The following is a 5959-nucleotide window of genomic DNA, read 5'->3' as shown; positions in this document are numbered from 1 at the left end:
GGCAGTCATTTCCTCATTTCCTCATTTCCAAAGACTTTTTCACCTGCTCTCAACTTTTAAAGACGGTCATAAACGCTCAAGAAGTAATTAATGTCAGGTGGAAGTCTGTTTCTGTTGTCTCAGCTCTTGATAAAGACAAGCCGTGCGTGGGAGACTCCCTCCCTGAAGACGTTTGCCGTCACCCTGCGAGGGAGAAGAGCCATCAATCACCAAAGCAACCACTGAGACAGTTAACATTAAACACGTGAAATGCGAGATGTTGTGATTTTTTCCCCCGCTTAAGGCTTCTATCGATCCTACTCTAACGAGAAAGACCTCTTTATTAGAAGTGAGATTTTAACAAACGTCTCCAGGGGTAACTGCGACCTGAACGCAACGGCATCTTGCCTGTGGTACTTATAATGAAGTATATATTTTATTTCTTTCTACTCGTTGATAAGAAAAAAAGTGAAATCATGTAATTAGGGATATGTCTTTTTTTCATGGGGAAAACTAGCCCGAGCAAATGTAAAGTTTAGAGCAGCGCTCAATAAAAATGATCAGAACCCGAAAGCGCTTCTTATGCGGATCAGTATATTCCGATACCACTGGTTCTGCAGAAGAAATAAGAAAAGCCGAACTCAAAGCAGAAACGTGTTGCCATTACGGGTACTCTGTCTGCAGCTGCTTTAAGATCTACTCACACCACGATGCCATTAAGGCTAGTTAAAAAAAAAAACATCGTCACCTTTTTGAACGTGATTATTAGACACCCGTTAAATCTCAACCAAGGTTTCTTGAGAGATCGTTCAGCGAGCGAGTAATAAAAAACTACTTCGCTTCCAACCTCTGCTGTCACTGTAAACTCGGACGTGATGTTCTGCAGATGTGCAGTGTGCCTTTCCTCTTGTCGTATTCAAGAGTACTCACTGTGTGAGCCTCTCACTGCGTGTCCTGTACTCTACTGTGATTTAATTTAGATAATGATGTGGAGTAGAGTGACAAGATCTACTTGAACATTTTCGGTTTGTGAAATGAAACACTAAATACACTACTGTAAATACAAGTAATGGACATTTAAAATAACCACAGTACAGCTAGAAGAGTGAAAGATAAAAGACTATTTAGAATGACATTCACAATAGACTTAAGAACAGCACATCCGCCCGAACAGGGACTTGAACCCTGGGCCCTCAGATTAAAAGTCTGATGCTCTACCGACTGAGCTATCCGGGCTCTGAAAGAAAGTCAACACTGTCGGGATCCTCGCAAGTCATGTGTACCATTCCCAGTAGAATGAGTGAGAAATACAGCATGACATGGGTAGTTAAGGGGCTCCCACAGTCCATCTTTCCTCACATTACTGATTTTTTTCAATAGCATTTTGACCTTTTTTCACATTCAGATTTTTTTCACATTTAATAAAATCTTTTAATCAACAACATTAAAAAGAAAACAAATGGAACATTTTTTGGAACAATAATTAAAAAAAAAACTTTCAATGCCTTGGTTGTATACGTGTGCACACCCTTTATAAAGGGAGTTGCAACAGTGCTGAAATTTAAAGAGCATTTCTGTAGAGAAAACAGCCTTGATGTTAAGCTTAGGGAGCCTGTCTTTTAGAAATTCTATTTCTTAACACCTTGCACAGCCTCCCGCCAGACTAACAAATATTTTTTTGGAGAAATTGACTCACACACCGGAAGACACTAACGTTTATTTACGTTAGAGCATGTGAATAACAGTTTAACCGAAAAAGGTTGTAATTGTGATTTTGTTAAAATTCAATAAATCGTCTATCAACAGTTAGAATTCATTTAGAAATTGTTTTATTTCATAAACTATAAGACAATTAAAAGAGTTTATAGGTCATATCCGTCGCTTATGTTCTTTTAACTCTAGCGTTCAGGATCCAAACCCAGGTGCGGACGATTGTGTTTCTTGAATCTCTTGTAATCATCAAAAGTCGATGTGTAGTCCTTCAGTACTTTCTCGAGTTGTGCCATGGATATTTTATACGATCAATACTTGTCATGCTCTTTTGCATTTTCCTTAACAAATGGAAAAAGTTCAAAGTGTGTTTACGGCTGTGCTTCACATCTACACGAGAGCAGTACAGGACACGGAGTGAGGAGTTCGTGAAGCTTTCAGTTTAGTGCTGAGTTCAGAAGGAGGATTCGCTCGCTGAATGATCAATCAAGAAATCCCGGGTGAGATTCAACAGGTGTTTTCTGCAACAGCCACGACAAGTGTGAAGCAATCTCTGGATTTCCTGACTTTGAACTAAAATATTAGTTCAAATAATTTAGGATTTAACAGAACTAAAAGAGGTACATTTAAAATAGCAGCGCAACCCTGCAGCACGTCGAGTTTAATTGTGTAAACTGCATTTAATTGTGTAAACCTGGCTCTCTCTGAACCCGAGCAAAGAGTTCTCACTCAACAGAAGATTGCGATGCGAGTACTCTAATATAAAAGCACCTGGAGATACCAGGGATTGAACCCGAGACCTCATACATGCAAAGCATGCGCTCTACCACTGAGCTACATCCCCGATGCTAAAGTTTATGGAACAGACTTAGAGATGTGCAAATGCTCACTGATCACACCACTCACGGAGAATGCCTGCAGTTTCCCACTTTCGCGTTTCTTCTACAACAGAGTAAATTCATAGGAATGAAGAAATAAGGAAGGAAAAATAATCGCATCGAAGCTTAAAGAGACTGGGCACAAATTAATCTGTTATTTTTGTATCCAGTTACATGGGCGACGGTGGTTGATTCCCAGACGGGGGAGTGCTTTTTTTCTACCTCCTTACTCGACTGTCTTTCAATTCTATTTTATTTGAAAGCTTTTTGCATCTTTTAAGTGCTCTTGATTAAACTATCCATAGAAAAACAGCAGTACTGATGATTTAACGCAAAAGGGTGAAACAACGCCCCAACCACAGGAATGGTAACAGGAAGGATCGTGTTCTTATTTAATATGTCCTTTTGAGATGTCTTGTCAATGCTCACAGGTGGTAGAGCTGAATAATTTACTTTTAGTGGTGTTTTTAAACAAAGATGGAACACGTTCTTTCTATACCAGGAGAAAAGGAGCAGACTTTACCTTTAAGTGGCAAAAATGACACCTTATCAAAGCTAATATTAATTAAAATGATATCACAACAAAGGATTTGAGCCTTGAGCTTTCATTGGACGTCTGTGTCTCCATAACTTTGTAGGTGAGAGAGAGGATTGTGATAATTTGTAGGTGCTTCTCGGAAGTGCGTTGGTGGTACAGGCGCCTTCCAAATAATTGAGTCAGGTTTGAATCCCAGCCAGTGCAAACCCAAATCTTTTCAAGATAATCTGTGGTCCGCTAACACATCTTTTGAAACACTACAACAGGTAACACCCCGTGTGAAACATCGTGAGCATCTGTTAAACCTCTCTACCTACCCGTTCCTCACAGAGACATGACGAGGGTCTAAAGGGACATTTTGAGCCGTAGAAACATTTTATCATTCTGTACTTTCCTGTGCGGTCAGGCCAGTTCCACTTTAACTGCGCCCGACAACGGAGGTCGTTTTGAAAACAACGAGAGTAAAGGGACACTGCACGTCTGCAGAACATCACGTCTGAGTTTAAGGACAGCAAGAGACTGGAAGCTAGGGAGATTCGGGTCTGTGTTTTTATTATAGGTTCAAGAAAATCTGAATACCTTTTCAAGAAGTATTTCAGAATCCCAGTCAAATCCAGTACAAATGCCGCATAGATCTGCATTGTACAATTAGTATACTGTTTGTCCATTGAATCAAACATGCCTTATGAAGCATTTCTAAAACAGGAGAGATCGGGAGAGAATGCGTCTTCCTGTAAAAATAAAATGACTTCAAGGGCACTATAAGCAACATTTATGAGGTGCTCTACAGGAAAAACTATAGCCAGAGATGCCAAAGAGGTCGAGATTTCACCACATAAGAGAAAGCATCTCAGAAAATGAAGTTGCGGTCGTTTCCACGCGTTATAAAACCACTAGGTCAAACAACAAGAGCTGAAGAGCCGCTGTTGAGAGTAACACGGCCGAGCGCTCTAAGGAGCTGGCTTAAACCTCCAGTCTCTTCAGGAGCATCTGTTGGAGTCGCACTGCTACAGCGCATCTCCTTGTTAAGTATCCCTTTTATTGTTGTTGCTGCCTCCAGGCGATGTAAACCAGGTTCAGAAAAAAATAATTTGAACAACATTATTCTCCTGTTTATTTGAAGGCGCGGTGGCCAAGTGGTAAGGCGTCGTTTTCGTAAACCGAAGATCGTGGGTTCAATCCCCACCCGCACCTGTTTCGTTTGTCTCCGCTTACCTTTAGTTTCAAAGTCTTCAAAAAAAATGTAGGAGTCTCAATAGTAAGAGAGCATAACTGTCGCCAGTGATTAGTATTCATGCTTATCCTGCCTTGTTTTTTAGTCGACAAAGCTTGTCTCTCTTCACACCCATCTTCCAAATGATCGCCTCAGCATTGGGAAGGAACCTACGCTTGGTACAGTCCCCGACTCCATGGTCTGATCACAAACAGATCGGGTGAGCTGTCAGTCCAGGTTGGAAGTAACGTTCGAAAGCACTAAAAATCTGACTTAGGAACGAGAAGACCATGTTTTTTTATACGAGTAAACGATAAAATAATATACTGCCTGCAAGACTATGTCAAGTTCAAGTTCAAATTCAAGTTAAAAGTTCAAGTTCAAGTTTATAGTCATTATACTCATACGCAGGTATATGGAATAACGAAATGGTATTTAGCTAGCTCTCGGACATAAGTAGTACAAAGAAAAAAACACAACAACAATACAATTGTATAACAAAAGAAAGAGACAACAGCCGATGTGCAAAAAACAACAACAGGCAGTGTGCAAAACAACAAAAAGGTAACAGGTTATGTGCAAAAACATGCATCAAAAGAATGAAATAAAGGGATAGAAATGATGGGGAGTGAGCTTTTGACATGTATGGTAGAGGTAGATTTTCAATGTGTGTTTGGGTTTTTGGTAAGAAAGAAGGCACTGTGAGGTTCAGATCCTAGGTGAGAGGTGAGGAGAGAGTGAGAGAGGCTGGGAGTTTAATAGTTTGATAGTGCGGGGGTAAAAACTGTTTCTGAGTCTGGTAGTCCGGACCCGAATGCTCCGGTACCGTTTTCCATGTCATGCTTAACGCCACAAATTGTGTTCGTCCATTCGTATCAATTGTTCTAAAGTTACGGAAAATCGCATACGACTGGTGCAATCAGCACACATTTTTTCAGGATAGTCAAGCAGTTTAAAACAGCAAATTCCCAGTTTCGTGTCTTTTAAGCTTTGTTTCGCTCTCCAAATAGAGGCAGGGGTTCAAATCCCACTCCCGACAATTAGGCGTTTTACCCTGTCTTTTTTACCTGCCTTTACACTGTTTCAGTCTTCTTGTGTTCGCTTGACAATCACAGTACGAGGAAAACGGAGAAACTGCTTCGCAAGAACATAACGGACAGAAAAAAGCTTTGTAAACACGTGAATGTGATTAGTAGCAGTAAGGTACCTGTATGTATTCAAATGTTTAAGGCTGATTTATAAAAGCAGCAGAAGAAAGGTGCAGCACAATGCAATTTGTGAGAATACGCGGGTTTTTATGCTGCTTGGACTTCTTTCAAGCCTATGAAGTGACCCCCGTTTTATTTTCATTTTCAAACTTCAGAACCGAATAACAAAGAGGTTTCATGTGTGACAGCATTCCGTTGCAAATACCGTTTCCACGATGTATTCAGCGACGGGAACGAAATATTTTAGTGCTGGCTCAAATGCGAAGAATTTCAGAAAAACCTGGAAAAGCAACGCTTGCAGTAAATGACAAATTTGAAGCGTGTAGTCAGCATGAACAGAACAACGCAATGCTCTGTAAAAACGATCTGAAGCCGCAATTACTCTTTTATCTCGGGCAGTTCATTCCGGTACGATGTTTCTGCAGAATAAATG

The 5959-nt window shown here is 40.4% G+C and overlaps 3 non-coding genes across 3 annotated transcripts; 1 reads left to right on the top strand and 2 right to left on the bottom strand.

Moving 5' to 3' along the window:
* Positions 1–1142: 1142 nt before the first annotated feature.
* On the bottom strand, positions 1143–1215 carry trnak-uuu (transfer RNA lysine (anticodon UUU)). The gene has a single exon. It is a non-coding gene; the product is annotated as a tRNA-Lys (tRNA).
* A 1246-nt stretch (positions 1216–2461) lies between these two features.
* Positions 2462–2533, bottom strand: trnaa-ugc (transfer RNA alanine (anticodon UGC)). The gene has a single exon. It is a non-coding gene; the product is annotated as a tRNA-Ala (tRNA).
* Positions 2534–4227: 1694 nt separating this feature from the next.
* trnat-cgu (transfer RNA threonine (anticodon CGU)) lies at positions 4228–4299 on the top strand. The gene has a single exon. It is a non-coding gene; the product is annotated as a tRNA-Thr (tRNA).
* Positions 4300–5959: the final 1660 nt, after the last annotated feature.

Source organism: Lepisosteus platostomus, chromosome 5, assembly GCF_059453375.1.
Source record: "Lepisosteus platostomus isolate fLepPlt1 chromosome 5, fLepPlt1.hap1, whole genome shotgun sequence".
Taxonomy (NCBI): domain Eukaryota; kingdom Metazoa; phylum Chordata; class Actinopteri; order Semionotiformes; family Lepisosteidae; genus Lepisosteus; species Lepisosteus platostomus.
The sequence above is the reverse complement of the archived record's forward strand: the minus strand, read 5'-3'. Positions and strand labels throughout refer to the sequence as shown.